This window comes from Fulmarus glacialis, unplaced genomic scaffold, assembly GCF_000690835.1.
Source record: "Fulmarus glacialis isolate BGI_N327 unplaced genomic scaffold, ASM69083v1 scaffold34641, whole genome shotgun sequence".
In the NCBI taxonomy this organism is placed as follows: domain Eukaryota; kingdom Metazoa; phylum Chordata; class Aves; order Procellariiformes; family Procellariidae; genus Fulmarus; species Fulmarus glacialis.
Genome location: NW_009191446.1, coordinates 4,353 through 14,358, shown reverse-complemented (window position 1 = coordinate 14,358; position 10,006 = coordinate 4,353). Strand labels below are relative to the sequence as shown.

The window sequence follows — 10,006 nt, the reverse complement described above, 5'->3', positions numbered from 1 at the left end:
TCAGCTACAATGTGAAAGAATGCTGCATGAAGGAAATTATCATCTGCATTCAGATTCTTATTAATATGCTTTCCTACTGTTCAGCAGCCAGAGGCAGATAGATCAAGACATACATTTCTGCTGTAAATGTCAAACTTGTTCCAGCATAGGATACAGTACCATAAGCAAAACATCAAGTACTTAGCTGTAAATCAACAGAAAGAAACTTTCAGAATTACTTACCTGATTTTCTTCATGGGAAACTCTCATTTGTTCTTTAAGAACTGACATTCTGGCTGCTTCTTCTTTCCTCAATACTCTTTCCTTCTTTAGCTCAGGACTCCAAAAAGTTTTGATGCTATTCATGGAGGATCCCAGCTTGCTGTCCTTAATGTCTAGTTCTTTTCTGAGAAGATCATTCTCCCTCTGTAGTTCCTTAAGCTGAGCCTGCAGGTCTAACATGGTACTATCTCTAACCTGTCTCAGCATAGAAGGAACCTGATGGTGGTGATGGTGTGAAGATGTGGTCAGACCTCCATGCTGATCAGTATAAGAAAGGACATCTGTGTGCGAAAGTCCAGCTGAAGCAATATTAGGACTGCTCCCCATAGCTGTGACTCGACCACCATACACAGCTCGATTTGTAGCCCTTCCAAGAGTCATTGTGCCCTTTGGGAAAGTAGTAGAAGCTACACCTTCATGGTCACTCAAATACATTGGTCCAGATGTTGCATAGGCTGCATTAAGGGACTGGATGTTCTCCATTGATAACGTCTTACCTGTTCCTCCTCCTCCTCCACTATTTGTTCGCCTATGGCCCAGGCGAGGAGATCTTGGCAAACGAGGAGACCTGGAGGGACTTCCTTCTAAGTTGCTGATTGTTCTTGCACTTCCATACATTTTTCTTCTACTTTGAGGTACTATTTAGTAAGAAAGTAGTAACACTAAAGTGGAGTATTAAATTTATAATTCCAGCTAGAAATATTGGCAGTTTCACTGCATTCTTCCAGTAGGCAAAAATCTATTTTCCTCCAAAGTCAGAGACCTGAAAAAAGATATTATAAAATTAAGTAATTTTTCATCTTGGAAAATAAGTTTACAAGTAATCAGCATACATCAGAAAATAAAGTAACCCACTTCCTAGAGTAATTACTTTAAAAATAAAATTTACTATACATTTTTATTTAGGATGACTAGTTAAAAATGCATTTTCCAACTAATTTCATTCAGAAGAAAAAAATGCTTATTTCTTTCTTGCTAGAAAATATCTTGACATTTTGACTTAGCTTAACAAGCTTTATGTTGCAATAAACACCACGGGCCCAAAAACATATCTTAGCTGATATGTTCATGGACTTAAATGACTGACCATGTGGAATTATATAAAGGAAAAAAAAATAGCTGTTGTTGACATTAAGAACTACCCAAACTAAGATATTACATTTTCAAAAGACAGTATAAAAGTAGCAATTCAGCAGTTCTGTATATTCTCTAGTAATATTAGATTAGTTAAGACAGAACAAGGAAATAGGCAAGGGTTTTAATTTCTGTTTGGATTAACAAAGAGGTTTTTGGATAGGAAAAAGGATGAAGGAAACAGTGTTTCTAATAGTTCAGCTGTAATAAGTACAAACATTTTAGTAAGAAAAATTAACAATAGAACTAAGCTAATTTGAGTGAATATTTCCTTCTAAACAATTATAATGTATTACAACACAATATTATTTTTTCAATGAAGTACTAGCTTGCTAATATTTGTTGTTAATAAGCGTCTCAGGAAAAGGTTGCATGACAATAATCTAGGTTTTCATTTAGAAAAGGAGTGCTTGTGAAATACAATTTTCTTTCTTTTTTCCTATGGATATCATATTATTACTTTGATAGAACTATCATTTTAATTTATTTAACCAAACGACAGATAGATGTGGACCAATGCTCTGTTTTCAGAGTCTTCAATACCATCATTATACATTTACCAAGTTTCAAGTAAGTTTATTAACTTTACATAGCATAAATATAAACATACAATAGGACTCTAGGATTAGGTAGCCCCACTGATATTTTCTTTTAAAAAATCTGACCATTTCAATAAATTTGTGGTATTAATTAAATTGGTGGTCATTAACCAGATCTAGCACCATTTATTTCAAAGGTACCTAGAGGAAGAACAAAAGTTGGATTCAGTCAAATCCAGTCTTTAACCATACCCTCAAGGCATCCTCATTATCTATAGATACATTATTTCCCAGTGTTTTAAAACATCTGTTCTACATTTGCTGTGAAAAAAGTGTTGATGCAGGGGCAGGCAGAAGGATGATTTGATGTAATATTTATTAATAAGCTCTAGTATATTAAATCCTTACCAACAATATTAGCATAAAACATTATGGATACTAATGTCAGCAAACAAGGAGCATGCCGAGTTCTCCACCAACCCCTCGTTATCCCATACAAGCATATACCACATGGCTTGTATGAACTCTAAGAATTGCTCGGTATATGCTACATTTTCATCAAGTTTAACAGCCAGCATAGTCTAAGGTGTTTTTGTTTCATTTGAATTACCAGTATGCATCTGAATTAGCTGAGATGTTTCAACTTGTTTCAACTACTATTATACAACAGTGGCCATTCTTGTGAATTTCACCTCTTTCCCAAGAGGTCACAAGATTCAGAAGTGGAAGGCACAGCACTACACTGTAATGTTGATGACAATGCCACTATGGATGCTGGGCAAAAATATAAGTGTGGTATTTATTCAACATTGATAATTTGGAAACCCTGAACTTTTTGTACTGCACCCAGGCTGCTCCATTGAAAGTAATTCATTTCAATGCAAACATTGCCCTTAGCAAAATGGATCAAGCAAGCTAACATAACATTGTTCCATACAAACTATATTAACAAGACCAGTAATTCTGTCATAAAACATTACCACTTTCTGCCATGTACAAACAGCTCAGCTATATACATTGGCACTTTTTGCCATGTACAAACAATTCAGCTATGCATAAAGCAAAGCAGGGGTACCTACTTCAATGAGAAAAATGTAGGTTTTAACTATTTAGGAAGACATAGATACAAAATTACATTCTAGCAACTCTTTTCTACTTCAGGATCACATAACTCAAAATAACATGAATATTTTTAATTCTAGAGGCAAAAGCCTGATGCAACTTCTTGAGCCATGAAAATCTCTTCAAGCTTCCAGAATTTAGCCCCAAGGCACACAGATTTAAAGGAACACATGTAACTTGCTAAGTTGCATTTTCAAATTTTAACATTTTATCATGAGTATCCAAATCTGCCCCCCTTTTCAGTTGTCATCCAGCATTCAAGAGATGACCTACAGCTTGTTCCACAAAAAAACTGGTGCAGCTTTTCTGCCATCTCAACTTCATTGCATTGATCAATAAAAACCATATCTCATGGTGACTGGGGACAATGCAATTGCTTATCCTAATTCTCAAGTGGCTGCATCCTCTGGCCAAATAACATCACTCATACTGCACTCCGGGAAATTCACTCTTGTATATTTCTAGTTTCCTGAAAAAGTTCTGTAGCTCCTTCAAAGAGGATCTCACATGAGATCAGAGCTGAAGATAATTTTCCTTCCACTGGCTCATGGCAGATCCTGAGCAAAAGCAACTGTCTTCTAGACTGATACAGTTCTCCCCCCCAAAAAAAATCTGGCCTGGTAAAAAACTAAGATTGCTAGCATAAACTGTCAATGCCAATTTAAACTGGATACAATCAAATATTTTTAGATACAGCAGACCTGATACATGGCCAGCTGGTGGCGGTTAGTGCAGATTTGTTGATCCTCAAAAATATAGGTATAGGATACCCTTACATCGTATCAATACTGGTTTTCCTTTCCATTGCCACAGTCTGATAAAGAAGTAATTGATGCTTCTTCCTTTGAGTCACTTAATATCCTACTTAGCCTTTTGTTTATGTCTCTGATACGTATTTTTAGGTACTCATTTTGCCTTGTAGAGTTTATTAGTTGTGGTCTGTCTTCTTTTCTCTACTTGTGTGAAGTTTTGAGAAGTCTCATCTCAAAGCAGAGAACACTTATCTTGCTTAGCACTCCAATGCTTACCATTGAACCCTACTGAAAAAGGGAATCATCATCCCTCATCCAAAAGGAGGCTAACTTCTCTCTGGACTTCTCCTTTACTTTACTAATAATGTTCGCATGCTGATTTAACATTGTAACTTTTATATGCCTGTGAAAATTCTGAAAGCAACAGGAGAAGAACAGTAAAACACCACCAACCAAAGAAATGTTATTACCTCCACAGCATTTTCAATTATTATTTTTATTTTTCCTCCTAAAAATACTCTAATCAAGATGGAGACCTCTATGTAGAAAGCGGAAGCACACTGACAATACGCTTGGTTTTCTTACTTTCATGGGCTAGTAAGGATAGCTCACAGACCAACAGCTGAAAATCCTGATTTAAAGAAATTCCTACAGTTTATCTCTATGTTGATTTGCAATTCATTACCTACTACAACCTGAATTATTCAGATTGGATTTCTTGGGAAAACCTTAGAAAAAGGAAAGCACGTAAAAGCTTGCTTTTTGGAAGTGTATACATCTTAAGGATAAACCCTGAGCCTTCCTTTATGGCTGTGAGAAGTCTCAGACACAGTAGAAGCCATATACCATTACTTGATGGAAGAAGGGAGAAAGGCACCTACATCATTTTCTATTCTTTACTGCTTATAGGCCTTCCTAGCCTCAGGAAGATTTACTGTGTGTCTTAACACATCAGGAATTGGAGGCATAAAGAAGCAATATCAGCCCCAGGGCCTCAACAATTGCCACAGAGATCATCATCTACTGCCTGGAGAAAAAGAAAAAAAGAGGAGATCCCTTCTCCCATCTTCCTATAGAACCTGCTGACACAGAGCCGTTTTAGTTGAACTCAGAGTGGGCAGGCAAGATATAGATGATTCTATCTTGAAAACTAAATTGATTTTATATTGCTATTTTAATTGGGGGGTGGGGGGGAAATTATTACTCTAAAGCAATTGGTTTTCACCCAATATTTCACGGATGGTTTTGCTAAACTAAAGCATAACCCTTATGCACCATAGTGCAAGGGGTGGAGAGAAAGATAAATGGAATCAAGCGGAAACATAAGAATCTCATATATTATGGGGAGGATGGGAGAGCTGTATAGACAAGAACAGTACACCCACAACTAAAGCGACCAACTCTTGATAGAAGCCCAGAAGCTGTAGATGTTGCAGCTCATGAATACAATACAACTCATGGTTGTATTGTACAATACAATACATGAAGGTTATAACCCCCTAAAAACTTCTCTGAGTCAAAAAGTCACCCAGATTCATTCAGTCTGGTCTGGGACAGACTGCAGACCCACTGCATGCATTTTCCCATAAAAGGTTATTCTGAGTTTTAAAATCCAAATCAGCTTAATAGTATGAGAAAAAACAGATGCTTATTTACTTGTCTCAATGTTTTCTTACTTTAAAAAATACTTTTTAATGTACATAATGTATGACTTAAAAACTAACCATTATGATTGTGACTTTAATATTTTGCGTTGCAAACAAAACCATGTAAAAGGATTGAGAAAATTAAGCATGCATGCTCGGGGGGTGGGGGAGACGACACACTCCCCCCCTGCCATGCTCTCATCAGCCTTGAAAATCCCAGCAAATATAGAAATAGTCTATTTCATGCTAAAATACTTCCTGGTGGCTGTTCTAACTTAGGCTTAGCTTATTTCCATGTTTCTGCTTCATCTCATCACCTGCACTCTGCAGACAATAACATCATGGGTTCACATTACCCACATCACTTAAGTCTCTGACATTGTATTTTATTTGCCTTTTAACTACCTATTTTTATAGAGACTTAAAACACAGGATTCTAATATGATGCTAATGGGAGGTCTGTCTCACTCAATTTACTTTCCAAATGCATTGCTTTGACATTTTACATAATTACAGTGTTTCCTTGAAATACTGTCTTCACAGAACCCCATAATTTCTGATTTTCACGGATTACATACTCCTACCCCACCCTATCCCCCCCCAAAAAAAACCCAATTAATTTTGTTAAGCTATTTAAACAAATCAGTGACACCAAGTTCAAAGCAGGTGAGAATTTTCTGCATTGTGTCTGTCAATCTTTTCATAACAAGTCTGAAAGAATTGTGTAGAGGCATGGTAGTTTAGCCTCACAACAGACTGGGAGCTATTTTGCCTGTTTCCTGAGCACTATGAATCCCGGTGGTTCAGAAAAAAATGGAAACTAGATCTTGCCAGACAAAGCCTGTGGTGTCTGAATAAATTTTAACGAAGTGATTAAATTCCTCCTTCAGTTCAGAAAAAACACAATATGTTGTTACATTCCAAGTCTCTCCTGTAAAATGTTTGGGCCTAAGCAGCCCAGCAGTCTCAGATCAGATACTCCAAAGCATTAAAAAAGGTAACAGTTTGAACTTTGCTATCAATTCTGCACGTAGCCACAGTGCATACAGAGTTCTCACCAGTTTCACATTAGAGGTTTCACTAACAAGCAGGTGCTAGACAGCATGCAGTGTGGCTAATTCCACAGCAGATTTAACAAGTTTATTGAAAAAAATTATCAAATCACACTATGCTGGAAAACACCAAGAAATGTAGAAAAAATTCAGTAACTAGATATAGGACCAGAGACAACAAAATGTAGCAAACCTTTCCTCATGAGATATTCCCATGATAGAAAACATAATGTGAGCAAATATTCAGACTATGCTCAGGAAATGCATTGACTACTAAATCTAAATTATCATCTTAACCATACAGGAATCATTCTTCATATTACTAACAGCAGCCAAATATTTTCAGTGAAGGATAAAGAGACTTGATTTCTTCCTTCTGTTTTTGGGAGGGTTTGGTTTTTTTGGGGTTGGGCTTGGTTTTTTTTTTTTGCTTAGACTAGGGCACACTATTAGTTTCATAAGGGTCTAATTTTCATTGGTTTTGCCAGAGAACACACTGTATCTTCATAAAAAGCTATAGGGCAGTGTATCTGCCAATTCCAGACAAGCAAAACCAAGTACAGCCTGCACAACAAATTATCTTCCAATGCAGTCTATATATCACTATCCAATTTTATTCTGATTTAATGGTCAATCAACAGAAGGAGGGATGTTTACCATCATCCTTTGTTTAAAATATTAAGCACCAGTGTTAACAGTGTTGTTAAAAGTAAAGTTTCAAAGATGCGGGGTAAAATACCCCAGTATTAATAGATCAAAGTTCACAGCCCTGAGCTCATTGTGCCATTGTTTTGCTAACCATCTGCGCTCTCTGCAACTTGTAACGTTAAGATCCCTTTTTTTCTTTTTGGGGGGGGCGGGGGGAGGACACGACTAGAATCACAAGTAATAAGGGATAGAAACACATACATTCCAAAATGCTGTCTGCACCTCTTCAGTTTTTTTAGTCTTCTCAACTTTCCTGCATCATAATGACCTTCTCAGGATACACAGATATTTCTAAAGGCTTGGCAAGCTTTTGTCTTTCCAGAGAAAGAATTCCTAACATTTTAGTCTTTGCAGGTATGCAGGTGTCTTTTGTGTGCTAAATTCTGTATCCTAGTCTGTATTCATTGTGCCTTCCACCCTGCAATTGTTAATCACTTGCCTCTTACTTCTTTCTCGATAAGAAATCTCATTTATCAATGGAAACCTGCATTTACAAATGCCAGTCTTTTGTGGAGGATTATTCTAAGGCACCTGGTTAGCCAGAAGAATGGTATTTTTAGTTTAATTACTATTAAACAACAATAAAAAAATCAAATGTCTTCAATTTTTACTAAATAGTCTCCTTTGGGGAAAAATACTAAAATGTGAAAGTATACACCATTCTTCAGGAAGTATATACCATTCTTCAGGATATCTCAAAAATTATGCCTAATGAGTAGCACAATTCTGCTTTGCTTTTGCCAAAATTTGTCAAACTTGAATGACTATCTAACAGTTTACAGAAACACTGCCTTTGTTATAGATTGAATTACCTTTCTATTTCAAATGAGAAGTTAGAACTTAAAAATAAGCATAACCTAAGACAACCTGAAAATTTTCTAGCAAAAACTGGAAGACCAGTCTTGTTCTTTCTATTATTTCGGAATTTAAAATTACAACAAATGCCACCTTTCCTCCCCTTTTAAGCAATGTGCTAGTTCTTATTATACTTAATAATCACAAAAGCCTAATTTTTAAAGCTTCTTTACAGAGCACCTGTAACTTCAAGAGGGACACAAGAGACAGTTTCAGGCATATTAAAAAAGATTTTTTTCTAGCAATACTACACATATATTTCATTATGAACATATGTAGAGAGTCAAATGAGGACATAGTTCAGCTTGAATTTCCATTTTTATAATTACTTTTAAAAGGTAAAGACAAATAGTAGGGTAAAGGAAAAAAACTAACAAAAATTTTAAGTAAAAAATAGTCTATCTATATTATGATTTAAATAGCCAAGCTTCTTTTTCTTAGCTGCAATCTCATTTGCCTTGCTTATGGAGCATCCAAGTTGTACACAATAAAAAGTGAAGCAAGTAGATTGATTCACATTTGCAACTTCATATTGCTAATTTATCATCTAGTCCACATCTCTTCTGCCTTGTTTATGAGCAAGGAAAACTGAACCCTTGACAAAGCAAATTATGGTCCAAATTCTTCAATCAAACGTGAGGAAGGTGAAGATCTAATTTAAAAAAAAAAAAAAAGAAAAAAAATCTTTAAATTGTATGCATGCTAAGGACACCGAGTTGTGATTCTGATAGAAACTTTAATTTTTCTTACAGAATAATTGTGTGCATTTATTTTTTTCCATTCGCATACTCTGGACTAACAGAACCCATTGTGAGAGTAAGCAACACTTAATTATGAAGACAAATATTATTGCAGAAGTTTGTTACATCAACTGTTATATCATCATGCAAAAAGGGAAGATAGGTTAAGGATCGCTCCAAAAATTTGGGAACGAGGAACCAATATGGAGAACTGTTGTCATGCTTTAGACCTTGCAGTAAGAGTTCTTAGAACTCAGGTATTGAAAAGACCACGTTTGATCTTCAAAAGTAATATAAATAAGAGGTTCATAGAAGTTATACTTCATAAAAATGTTTTTAATGTTTTTATATATGTGCATTTATACTAAAGACATTGCTACAAACAAAGCTTTTGTAAATACTCTCTGTGTGACACCTATTATCTTTCTTTCTCCTTGCTATACGTAATAGCAAACAAGGTTGTAAGAGATTAACAACAAAAGACACAGAACAGAGTCAGTTAAATGCTCAGAAGAAAAATATCATGATATTAAACAAATATTTCCTTACAACTTATGTCTACAGTAGGAAAAGTCACACTTCTGATGCATCAGGAATGTTTTGATAATACCAAAATAAACAATGTTTTTCAAATAAGGCCACAAAGGTAGAATACCGAAAAAACTTGTTACACATGTCCATGCAACTGCAAACATCTGTATTGTCAACATTCATACCAACAGTCTTTGAAACATAAGGCTGTTTACCTGATAACACATACATATATTAAACCCACATTAAAGACTGCAATTATTTGTTTTAGGAATAAAACCTGAGAACTCAAAATAATGTAAAAGGGAATTGACTGAATTTATAATTAGACCTGTAAATTTGTCTATTTTCACATTAAGTATGTTTAAGAATATTCTCTCATTTACATTGATGTAATACTTTTCATTTTAAGATGCATTTAAAACTCCTAAGTCTATCTTAGAAAGAATCAGAGATACTTCTACACAATGGACTATTTCCAATTGAATTCACCGAGGCTACTCACATGAATGTTATTAAATACAGGCTTATATATTTGCAGGATAAAGCTATATTTTTCTTTTTTGCTACAAAGCTTCCATTCTCATAAGAAAGCAACAGAATAGTCACAGCATCAGCTATTGAGATTACCTGTGCAACTTCCAGCATTTTCTTAGATTACTGAAA

The 10,006-nt window shown here is 35.3% G+C and overlaps 1 pseudogene across 1 annotated transcript; it reads right to left on the bottom strand.

Moving 5' to 3' along the window:
• Nucleotides 1–222: 222 nt before the first annotated feature.
• LOC104083278 lies at nucleotides 223–1,020 on the bottom strand (annotated as a pseudogene). The gene has a single exon (XR_683595.1). The product of XR_683595.1 is annotated as an ERC protein 2 pseudogene (transcript).
• Nucleotides 1,021–10,006: the final 8,986 nt, after the last annotated feature.